The sequence below is a fragment of the Culex pipiens genome, chromosome 1 (assembly GCF_016801865.2).
Source record: "Culex pipiens pallens isolate TS chromosome 1, TS_CPP_V2, whole genome shotgun sequence".
NCBI classification, from domain to species: Eukaryota; Metazoa; Arthropoda; class Insecta; order Diptera; family Culicidae; genus Culex; species Culex pipiens.
Window position 1 is genome coordinate 68,336,168 of NC_068937.1, and position 12,647 is coordinate 68,348,814.

At 37.3% G+C, this 12,647-nt stretch overlaps 1 long non-coding RNA gene and 1 pseudogene across 1 annotated transcript; one reads left to right on the forward strand and one right to left on the reverse strand.

The window, feature by feature from the left end:
• Positions 1-331: 331 nt before the first annotated feature.
• Positions 332-1,305, reverse strand: LOC120431101 (uncharacterized). Its single transcript, XR_005607799.2, has 2 exons — positions 937-1,305; positions 332-676 (listed from the first exon to the last, which is right to left on the reverse strand). It is a non-coding gene; the product is annotated as an uncharacterized LOC120431101 (long non-coding RNA).
• A 1,366-nt stretch (positions 1,306-2,671) lies between these two features.
• LOC120431098 (GTP-binding nuclear protein Ran-like) lies at positions 2,672-11,579 on the forward strand (annotated as a pseudogene).
• The last annotated feature ends 1,068 nt before the right edge of the window (positions 11,580-12,647 follow it).

Here is a 12,647-nt window from a genome sequence, read left to right on the forward strand (position 1 = left end):
AAGTTCATTTTTGCGTATATATTTTAGGGATTTCACCATTTCTCAAACGGTATTTTTATGGTTTTAAATAGTTATTTGAGTGATTTTCCATGGCGCGTTACATTTTGAGAAATAGTTGTAACAATTCGAATTAACATCAATTTTTTAAGGGTTTTCGGGATTTTGAGCAAAAAAACAGTGCAGTTTTACTTTGTCCAAATGTTTTAATTTATTTTGTCATTTTAGTAGTACAATGATCGAAAAATCCTAAGCTAAAAAAGGGGGTTCCTTTTAACTGGTGTTTAATTTAGGGAGGAAGAGGTATTGCGTGTGTCTAAAGGTTTGACTTGTCAAAAAAAAGACATTTCTAATTCTAAGTTAAACAAATCTGAAGGAAACTTTCGCTACAGCAGGATGTTGATCAAAGTCGTACGCCCCATCCAGCACAACTGTAGCATTTTCGATGCCAGCTCCATCTTCGCCATCCTGTGGACGTCGTCAATTAGGTACTCTGCTTGACTTGAAATCGCTTGCGATAGGAAACGGCGCAGCTATATCACGCCGGTTATTCGTAGTTTGGAAGCTTCGAGTTTAGATAAAAGTGGCACCGCTGGTTGATGAGAGCGTGTCGCACCCTGATGACCTGTCGCACTTGACGAAATTCATTTTAAGATCAAAGCATGCTTCAGGTACAAACCTAGACAAATAAAACAAAATAAACCACAATGTATTTATTTACAATATAATATTCAAGTCCCATGGTGATATTCCACTCTACGTTGAATACAAAATCTGCAAATAAATCGAGTTGCACATTTGAAATGAGAGAATTTAGAGAAAGTGCAAATCAAACAGAGTACTTCTGATTTATTCGAATTATGTTTGATGGGCAAACAACGAGATTCACATAAAAAAAAGCAAATGGGAATAAGAAATGAAACTTCTCGACATACATACCAGTACATTCTTTGTGATGTTTCCATTTAGGCCGAAAACTCTCGGGCTGCATTGGTTCTATTGCCAGCTCCGTCAACAGAATATCAACTGCTGCTTGGCCGCTCGAAAAGACTTTTTTACTCAAGAGGAGGACGAAGAGGAGGAGGGAAGATAAGCTAAATATACCTATCTAAATGGCCGCGACGAACTTTGCCCACGACCATCCTCGACAATGTCGACTAGAATGCACAAGAACAGGTCCACACAATTCGGGATTCACCGAGAGAATCTGTCGCTAAAAACGCGTCCTTGTTGGTGGCAGCCGGGGTCGGAATCACAAATCTGAAAAGGTACTTTTCGTCGAAATCTGAAACAACATGATTGTTTGCATTAAAATTTAATAAAAACTAAAAACTAAAAACTAAAAACTAAAAACTAAAAACTAAAAACTAAAAACTAAAAACTAAAAACTAAAAACTAAAAACTAAAAACTAAAAACTAAAAACTAAAAACTAAAAACTAAAAACTAAAAACTAAAAACTAAAAACTAAAAACTAAAAACTAAAAACTAAAAACTAAAAACTAAAAACTAAAAACTAAAAACTAAAAACTAAAAACTAAAAACTAAAAACTAAAAACTAAAAACTAAAAACTAAAAACTAAAAACTAAAAACTAAAAACTAAAAACTAAAAACTAAAAACTAAAAACTAAAAACTAAAAACTAAAAACTATAAACTAAAAACTAAAAACTAAAAACTAAAAACTAAAAACTAAAAACTAAAAACTAAAAACTAAAAACTAAAACTAAAAACTAAAAACTAAAAACTAAAAACTAAAAACTAAAAACTAAAAACTAAAAACTAAAAACTAAAAACTAAAAACTAAAAAAAAAAAACTAAAAACTAAAAACTAAAAACTAAAAACTAAAAACTAAAAACTAAAAACTAAAAACTAAAAACTAAAAACTAAAAACTAAAAACTAAAAACTAAAAACTAAAAACTAAAAACTAAAAACTAAAAACTAAAAACTAAAAACTAAAAACTAAAAACTAAAAACTAAAAACTAAAAACTAAAAACTAAAAACTAAAAACTAAAAACTAAAAACTAAAAACTAAAAACTAAAAACTAAAAACTAAAAACAGAAGTCAGAAGTCAGAAGTCCGAAGTCCGAAGTCCGAAGTCCGAAGTCCGAAGTCAGAAGTCAGAAGTCAGAAGTCAGAAGTCAGAAGTCAGAAGTCAGAAGTCAGAAGTCAGAAGTCAGAAGTCAGAAGTCAGAAGTCAGAAGTCAGAAGTCAGAAGTCAGAAGTCAGAAGTCAGAAGTCAGAAGTCAGAAGTCAGAAGTCAGAAGTCAGAAGTCAGAAGTCAGAAGTCAGAAGTCAGAAGTCAGAAGTCAGAAGTCAGAAGTCAGAAGTCAGAAGTCAGAAGTCAGAAGTCAGAAGTCAGAAGTCAGAAGTCAGAAGTCAGAAGTCAGAAGTCAGAAGTCAGAAGTCAGAAGTCAGAAGTCAGAAGTCAGAATTCAGAAGTCAGAAGTCAGAAGTTAGAAGTCAGAAGTCAGAAGTCAGAAGTCAGAAGTCAGAAGTCAGAAGTCAGAAGTCAGAAGTCAGAAGTCAGAAGTCAGAAGTCAGAAGTCAGAAGTCAGATGTCAGAAGTCAGAAGTCAGCAGTTTTCCAGTATTCTATGATGCAGTTTCTGAGTTTTGTTACTGTTGAGCAACTGAGGATACACTCACAGCTACCCCATGTCACTGCTTTGAAATGGACACCTCCTCGGGCACGTGTCACACTGCTGCCATCACTGGCACCCTCCGGGGGGTCGAGTCCGGTCAGAGATTGGTTGGTGCAATTCTTTTTCGCCGCCACCGTTAACACAGGGTGCAATGTGATGACAGGTTGCACCGCACGCGTTTGAATTAATTGTAAACAAACCCAACCATGTCGGACGGACGGATCGTCGTCATGCCCCACGACTCAGGACGTTGAAATGAATTGAAAACAGCAATTTCAAGCACCGTTTGGTGGCGCGCGTCAGTTGGGAGCCATGCTTTTGATTGTAACTTAAAACTTTGAAACGAGATTCCACCGAGCTGAGAGATGTCTCTGGATTTGATTTCAATTGGTTGACTGCCCTTTCTTGAAGGAGGAGCCAACTTGGAGGCAATCAAAGACTTGAGACTCGGGTTCGGTTCACCGGATGCATTACAAATTGCAACTTCTTTTTTTCTTCCAACATGAAATTGGACACTTGATGAAACCGCAAAAAGTCACGCCCTGTGTGACCGATGGTGGCAGCTTTTGGATAAAGGCTTGCTGTTAAACCACCCGTGTTGAGAACTGCACGGGACACGTGTGGGCTGTGAGGTATCTCGTGTGCCAGCCATCACACCTGTGTGTCGTCGTTGTCTCAATGGTTGGGTGGCCAAGAGGAACCGAAATGTGGTGGAACTCAAAGCTATGTCTGATCTAATGTAGGCAATGGGAACAAAAATCCGGAATGGGAAGTGGTTTTGCAAAAAATAGAATTTTAATGGGTGGATTGACTTTTGATTTCGTTATAAAAAGCATAAATGTTTCCTTAAAGAATTGATAAAATAAACTAATTTATTGTTTTCTCCCTCTCTTTCTTTTTAGGTAAGTGGATATTAAGACTGTAACTCTGTCTATAAGCGGTTAGTAAGTAGACTTCACTCTTTACAAAATGTAACATAAATACCAACATATGTATAACATTTTGGGTAGTTGGAAATAGGTACTTGGGGTTTTGTGCGGTCCAACCCAAAATAAACCCGAGCAGACGGAAATAACTTGGGAATAACATTTTTTGATATTTGAAAATACTAGGCCAATAACATTTTATGTTATTTATAACAAGATTTGTTATTCGTCGTTATGATTTTTTTGTTATTGGATTGTTATTGTAATAACAGACTTATAACATTTTTAGTTATTCTTCGAACAAATCTTTGTTATTATTTTTTGTTATTTTAACAACTAATCCGATCATCCCAATAACAGTTGGAGGTATTTTTCCATAAAAAAAATATGTTATTTCAAAGTTGTTTTGGCTTTCAGCCAATATCAGACCAATAAACAATTTTGTTATGATAACATAAACTGTTATTAAATCCTTATGCAAAAATGGATTTTTCAGGAAGATTCCATAACACTTTCTGTTATTTTAACAGTATTTGTTATTGAAATGGCATGAATTTTGTTGCCCGGGAAAAGATAAAAACTAGATTTTGACCATTTCACCCCTTAACTTAAAAAAATATGTTTTTCAGGGGACAAAAATTGCTAACATTTGAGCATGTCGGACGTTTTTGATGTGGCCAGGTTATTATTTTGTTTAAAAATATAAGAAAAAAATGTAATATAATTTTCTATCTAAAAAAATAATTTAGATGTAGAAGAAGCTTGATTTTCATTTTTTTTTTTTGCGAAAAGTATCACAAAATGCTTTGTTAAAAATGCATATCTAAGCATTAGGCAATGTATTCTGCATAGTTTTCAATAGTTTTTAAATGTTTTTTTTTTATGAAAATGACAATTTTAATAAATAATCTCTATAATCTAATTTGAAGGGGAGATACCTGACAAAATTCTCTACACTTTTTTAACATTATTGAGCCCACTTTTGATTGAGAAAAATACATATTTCTTAGTGCCAATCACTCCTCATTTTTCAATCGACTTCAACTTGGAAACTACTAATCCGGTGTTAAATGTCAAAAAATGAAACCTCTCAAAATGTTTTAGATCTTTCCATGAAAATTATCTAACAATTTGAAAATCACGAATAACATTAAAAAATGGTAGAATAAATAGTTTTTATTTTTATAGCTCACAATTTTTCACTTTTGGTAAACTTAAATGAATTAAAAAAAATGATTTGTAAAACTTGATTTTCGCAATTTCTCGATACTAAAATTTCGATCTAACATCGACAAATCTCAATCTAGCATCGACAAATTACGATCGAAAACTATCGTGAAATGATGATTGTGGTTTGAGGTATTACGATCGAACTTTTAAAGCATTTTTTAATGTTTCAATTATAAAAAAAAATCAAGCAAGATTTTTTTTTCATGAAAATTGAAAAAAATAATAAAAAAAAAAATGCAAGACATTTGAAAACATAGTTTTTTTATGGAACTTTTTTTTTGTTTTAAATTCAAAATTTTTTTTTTCAAAATTTGTTTTTTATTTAATTTATTTTTTATTTAAGGCCGTTGCAAAAGTGGTCTGAAAAATCGGGAACAAAAAAATATTTTACCAAAAAACTTCAAAGCTGTAAAAGAAATAGAATTCAACTGAAAACAATTTGAAATGCATTTTCCTGCGTCTAAAATCGTATTAAGCATGTCTAGGGTCGATCAAAAATATTTTTAAATTTTAGTGAAATTCTAAAGCAAAAAGTTTTTCTTTCGACGAAAAAAAAAGTTTCTTCAATATTTGATATTTTGAAAACTTATGATTCAAATCATCTGGGCAGGTGTAATGCATTTTTAAACTTTTGTTTCATTCAAATGTTAAAACAATGCCTTGTTATTTCAATTTTTTACATTTTTATGTTTTTTTTGCCGAAGTCGAGGGAAATAAACTTTAAAAAACATTTGCAACGGCCTAATAATACATATTGATTTTTTTAAACAAAACTTTATAATTTAAAAATTAAAATTTAAAATTAAAATTTAATTAAATAATTCATCTCCCAGAACACCCAGGTAGTAATTATTTATCAGCACGACTGTGTGCATCTAGCAGATGCGGCGAGTGTAGCTGATGTAGGTAATCTCAAATACTCAAAACTTTAAAAATCTATATCTCTGGAACGAAACATATTCCTTTCTGTCGATAAGTGATTCTTATGTAAAATTGCCCGGGGAACACGATGGTGATGTCAAATTAAAAAAAATAATAGGGCTGTTTTGAGATACGGCAATTTAAAGTTTTCAATTGCGCAATACAGGTAGACAAAATAAAACAAACAAAATTTTGATCATTGAAAAGGATTTTACGTCCAATTTCCTTCAAATTTGAGTCCAAGACCGACCCTCTAAGATTTGTGGTTCCTGAGCTATCGCCGTGCGAAGATAGGGGTTTCGCTCAAAAATCACCAAAAAAATCGATTTTTTGGGAGGGTACAAAAATGGAGGGGGAGGTCCGATTTGGATGAAATTCGGGATTCTTGCATGTTCTGATAGTCTCAACAGCTCTGCCAATTTTGAGCAGAATCGGAGATGGTAATTTTCAAATGCTGTTCCGCTTCAGATGAATGACCCATATGTGTTACTCTATATTTAATCGATTTGGAATTTGATTTGCCATCTTCCAATAATTTTCAAAAACCTAGAAATGAAAAGTTCTCTCAATTTCCTGGAACTTGTTATCTTAAGTTCCTGCAATCAACATTGCTAAAGCTCTCCAATCAAAACAGAGAAGATTCTTCTTATCAATAAATAAAGAGCATTGAGTTTTCCCAAACATTTGGCAACAATCCGCAAACTTCACCAGTTCCAAGGTTTCGCAAAGTAATTTTATTATTAATTTTCGAAATGTTTACAAGCAAATGAATGAGAAAAAAATGACTGAAATCTGGATGAATTCCGCAGTTTTTTTTTCAATTAAAATTTAAAAAAATAAATCGAGAAAATCACAATTATTGAAAAAATATAGCATCAATTCGAAAATATCCTAAAACGGTTGAAAATATTTGTGTGTGTGCCCGCCTGTTCCTTCTCCATTAGCCCCCACCACCACCAGGAAGTTCCGGAAAGTGCACGGATGCATAAAATTTTACGTGTTCGTACAAATGGCACACTAACATCCCTACACACACACACATACTCTGCAGCAACCATATTGCTGGACAAGCGTGTGACAGTGGTGGTGGCGGTGCTGAAGGACAAAAAGAGGAACGAAAAGACCACCAACTAAACTAAATGGTGACAGGCCGGTGTGTGATGCACACGGTGGAAAATTTCATTTTGTCTCATTTGTTTAAGTTGTCTCTACTGAGTCAGTCGTCTCAACTGTTTTAGTTGTCTCAACTATTTCAGTAATCTCAAATGTTTCAGTTGTCTCAGCTGATTCAGTTGTCTCAACTGATTCAGTTGTCTCAACTGTTTCAGTGGTCTTAACTATTTCAGCTGTCTCAACTGTTTCAGCTGTCTCAACTGTTTCAGCTGTTTCAACTGTTTCAGCTGTCTCAACTGTTTCAGTGGTCTTAACTATTTCAGCTGTCTCAACTGATTTAGTTGTCTCAACTGTTTCAGTTGTCTCAACTGATTGAGTTGTCTCAACTGTTTCAGTTGTCTTAACTGTTTTAGTTGTCCCAACTGTTTCAGTTGTTTCAACTGATTCAGTTGTCTCAACTGTTTCAGTTGTCTCAACTGATTGAGTTGTCTCAACTGATTTAGTTGTCTCAACTGTTTCAGTTGTCTCAACTGTTTTAGTTGTCCCAACTGTTTCAGTTGTCTCAACTGATTGAATTGTCTCAACTGTTTCAGTTGTCTCAACTGATTTAGTTGTCTCAACTGTTTCAGTTGTCTCGACTGATTGAGTTGTCTCAACTGATTTAGTTGTCTCAACTGTTTCAGTTGTCTTAACTGTTTTAGTTGTCCCAACTATTTCAGTTGTTTCAACTGATTCAGTTGTCTCAACTGTTTCAGTTGTCTCAACTGATTCAGTTGTCTCAACTGTTTCAGTTGTCTCAACTGATTTAGTTGTCTCAACTGTTTCAGTTGTCTCAACTGTTTCAGTTGTCTCAACTGTTTCAGTTGTCTCAACTGTTTCAGTTGTCTCAACTGATTTAGTTGTCTCAACTGTTACAGTTGTCTCAACTGATTGAGTTGTCTCAACTGATTTAGTTGTCTCAACTGTTTCAGTTGTCTCAATTGATTCAGTTGTCTCAACTGTTTCAGTGGTCTTAACTATTTCAGCTGTCTCAACTGTTTCAGCTGTCTCAACTGTTTCAGCTGTTTCAACTGTTTCAGCTGTCTCAACTGTTTCAGTTGTCTTAACTATTTCAGCTGTCTCAACTGTTTCAGCTGTCTCAACTGTTTCAGTTGTCTCAACTGTTTTAGTTGTCCCAACTGTTTCAGTTGTCTCAACTGATTTAGTTGTCTCAACTGTTTCAGTTGTCTCAACTGATTGAGTTGTCTCAACTGATTTAGTTGTCTCAACTGTTTCAGTTATCTCAACTGTTTTAGTTGTCCCAACTGTTTCAGTTGTCACAACTGTTTCAGTTGTCTCAACTGATTCAGTTGTCTCAACTGTTTAAGCTGCCTCAACTGTCTCAGTTGTCTCAACTGTTTCAGTTGTCTCAACTGTTTCAGTTGTCTCAACTGTTTCAGTTGTCTCAACTGTTTCAGTTGTCTCAACTGTTTAAGCTGTCTCAACTGTCTTAGTTGTCTCAACTGTTTCAGTTGTCTCAATTGATTCAGTTGTCTCAACTGTTTCAGTGGTCTTAACTATTTCAGCTGTTTCAACTGTTTCAGCTGTCTCAACTGTTTCAGCTGTCTCAACTGTTTCAGTCTTAACTATTTCAGCTGTCTCAACTGTTTCAGCTGTCTCAACTGTTTCAGTTGTCTCAACTGTTTTAGTTGTCCCAACTGTTTCAGTTGTCTCAACTGATTTAGTTGTCTCAACTGTTTCAGTTGTCTCAACTGATTGAGTTGTCTCAACTGATTTAGTTGTCTCAACTGTTTCAGTTATCTCAACTGTTTTAGTTGTCCCAACTGTTTCAGTTGTCACAACTGTTTCAGTTGTCACAACTGTTTCAGTTGTCTCAACTGATTCAGTTGTCTCAACTGTTTAAGCTGCCTCAACTGTCTCAGTTGTCTCAACTGTTTCAGTTGTCTCAACTGTTTCAGTTGTCTCAACTGTTTCAGTTGTCTCAACTGATTTAGTTGTCTCAACTGTTTCAGTTGTCTCAACTGATTGAGTTGTCTCAACTGATTTAGTTGCCTCAACTGTTTCAGTTGTCTCAACTGATTTAGTTGTCTCAACTGTTTCAGTTGTCTCAACTGATTTAGTTGTCTCAACTGTTTAAGCTGTCTCAACTGTCTCAGTTGTCTCAACTGTTTCAGCTGTCTCAACTGTTTAAGCTGTCTCAACTGTCTCAGTTGTCTCAACTGTTTCAGTTGTCTCAACTGTTTCGGTTGCCTCAACTGTTTCAGCTGTCTCAACTGTTACGGTTGTCTCAACTGTTTCGGTCGTCTCAACAGCTTTAGCTGTATCAACTGTTTCAGCTGTCTCAACTGTTTCAGCTGTCTCAACTGTTGCGGTTGTCAAAAGCTGAAAAAAAAAATCGAAAATCTTTTTCACCGTGCTTTCACCGAGTCAGCTGAAACATTCTGCGGAAGGCTAGGGCGACCCAGGAGTTAGGATCAAATGCTGCGAGAGTCGGGTTTGGAGGGGGGACAAAAGCGACCGGGTTGAGTGAGGTTGTTTTTGCCGGTGACATACAAGCGATTTCAAGCATGGTTTGTGGTAGAGTTTTCGAAATAAAAGCACACTCACACTAGCGCACAAAACCCTGCAGAATGCGTTTGTGTGTGTGTGTGTGAGTGTTGGAGAAACAATGCGTTTGGCAAGTTGCTGAAATTTGGCATGGTCCTGGAACTGGAGGGGGGGAAGGGGGTTACCGGAAGGGGACATTTGTGTCACTCGGATGCATTTTTGCAAGAAGAATAAGAAGCAGCGGAAGAGTCTAAATGGCAAAAGTTAGGTTAGGTTTCTGTGCGGTTTGCTCGCCGGTCTTTGTTCCAGGATCTGCTGCTCGGACGAAACCCAGAAGATGAACGACAGGAATATACGAAGAAGTCGCTGGCAAAGGAATACCAGACGATGACTGGAAGCTGCTGCTTTTTTCGCTCAACTCGCTTATCCTGACTTCAAACCACAAGTTTTGTGTGAAGTTGGCGAAGTGCATTTTGAAGACAATTAATTTCTTTCTTCTCCGGGATCCTTTTTTGTCCTCTGCCTTTGGGTTGCCGCCACTCGGGCTGGGGGGGACAAAATTTAATATTCCACAGTTTTGGAGAAGTGACGAAAGGTCCTGGTAGAGGGGTGGAAGGACGAGAAGCAGATTGGAATTTGATATTATATTTGGCGACGAGCGTGTTTTTTTTGTGCCACTCCAAAATTAAGGGTTTGAATTTCGTCCCCGTTTTTTTCTGTTTGTGCTGCGGGATCGATGATCTCTGCGAAAAGGGTCGTACAATATGGTCTTGAACTGTGAGTATGGACGTAATTTGCAGTAAATTTGAACGATTTTTTTGCTCCATACACAGATTTTTATACGGTGTTAAATTTCATGGGTTAGATAGATGGCCAATTGGGAATTTGTGTACTTATCTGATGATTCAAATGATTTCCTTGATTAATGCCAATCGTGCGTTCGCTTCGATTTTGTTTTGTCGGTCGGCTGCCGCCAAGATCTCTTTCGATTGCCGATCGAATCCTTCAGCACCAGCTGTTCCGTTGTTTCAAGTTCTCCACGGCGCTGAAATGATCAACAAGAAAAATATAAACAATGTATCTGGTAAATCAAATTATTTGAAAATTATACCTGCGCACAAAACGTAAACAACGACCAGCCGCACAAACGTTTCCCTTCAGACTGTTTTTGCCTGCGCTGTGCGCTTGCCTGCACTAGTGCAGGTAACGAGCGTAGTGAGAGAAGAGAAACGAGAGAGTGCGCAAGGCAGATTATTAATACTCTGGTTTGCGCGCTCTCTCATTTTTTTTCCTCTTGCTAAACTCGATTCTTGCTCTCGCAATTATGCGTTAAATCCGTTGAATCAAAAATTATTATTATTATAAATAACTATTGAAAAGTGATTCGCTCAAACAATTGAAATAAAGTAACAAACATCAGAAACATGAGATGTTTAAAATTATTTATGAATTTCGAGCCTATTTGTTCTTGTGCTCCTCAACTCGTTTTCTTTTTTGGTTGATATACGTTCAACGTTTGGGCACGGACGTCCAGCAGAAGTTCGGCAGGCTGCGCGACGGTTGCTTGATCCAGGGACAGTGTGCCATCATCATGCTCAAGGACGTCCCGCGTCACCTACAAGAACTACTCCAACTGTGGGGAATCATCGCGATCTTGCTGTGCGGCAACAAGATCGACATCAAGGACCGGAAAGTGAGAGCCGAGGCGTGTTCCACCGGAAAAAATAGACAACATCTCCGCCAAGTTCAACTACAACTTCGAGAAGCCTTTCCTGTGGCTGACCCGCAAGCTGGTCGGCGACCCGAACCTAGAGTTTGTTGCGATGTTTGCTATCCTGCCTCCAGAGGTAAGATGGACAAAGACTGGCAGCAGCAGATCGAAAAGGATCTAAAGGAAGCACAAGTCACGGCACTGCCCGACGAGGATGAGCACTTGTAAGAATACCGTTCTGCCTCCTCTCCTTTCCCAGTGTCCTCCAGTCTCCCATCAATTAGAATGAATGAGAGTAAGAACCGCTCTTTAACGTTTAAGGAAAATTGTTAATACAAATAATGGCGTGGACAAATATTGCCAAATCGTAACGAACGGATTTTGAGGTTTGAATTAGCATTTTTTTTTTCGTTTTTGCAGATTTCTCTCGTTTTAAGTTTAAGCTTTATCTGAAAGTCAGGTTCAAATTAAGTTCACATTTTATTTAATCTCCAAGCCAACGCGAATTTCTCACTAGTTCCAAACATATTCTTCCCTGGAACGGCATAACCAGCACGAGATTCAGAATCGACAACAGTTTTCGTGATTTATCACGTCAATCCTCCTAGCTCCTAACGATGGTCACTCCGCGTAAGTCCTGGCTGTTGGGAAGCCTTTCACCACTATCCTTGGCGACGACGGTCCGTCCGGATTAGTGACCGAGCTGAGCGGCGGTGTATCTGGCGGGGACTTGGGCAGGTCAACCATGAACCGCTGCGCGATCCGCTGCAAAAACGTCTGGTTGCCGTGGACGTCGTTACAGCTCCTCAGCCGGTACGGCCGGACCCCTTCTTATGTTGCTACTGGTCGTATTCGTGGTGATGCCTCCACCTCCGCCACTCGAGCTCGAACTTTGGCTGCTACTTCTGGCAGAACTTGGTCTGTTGGAGATGGTTCACTGGATACTGTACGATTACGATTTGGTCAACAATGTTGACAATCGTGACAAGGCTTCCCTTGTACCGACGGCGCACTTGGCCAGTCTCCACAGAGCACGTAAAACCATTTTTAACCGGAAAGTTGGGTTTGTCTAATCCTCAATTCCATCTCCGAACTGCTTCGGCGTGTCCGGGTAAACTTCTCAGCAGCCACCGAGACTCATCGACAATTTGCGCACAAAGTTGAGCGTGTTTTGCGGGTGAATGAGTTTCCGGATGTTGCTCCCGGAAGAGATGTTCTGCCAACTCCTATAAATCCATGCAGCGCACATTCTCTTTTGTTGAGAACCACCAAATCACCCACATTCGTATCTGAAATAAGACGGACTTTTTAGGAACTTTTTTGGACAAAATTGAATTTTGCTTTTAATCATCGAAAAAAAAACTTCTTCGAACAGAATCAAAATTGAAAATTGAATTGAATTACCTTGCTCGTAATTTTTGTTCCGTTTTTTGTAGTTCTTCCTAAAAGAGTGTTTTCTTTTCCAGCTGATTAAATCAAAACCAAAACATAAACAAACACAATGCACGCGCAAAAAGCACAAAACAGAATTTAAAAATGTCAGTGCTGCCAAGCAGA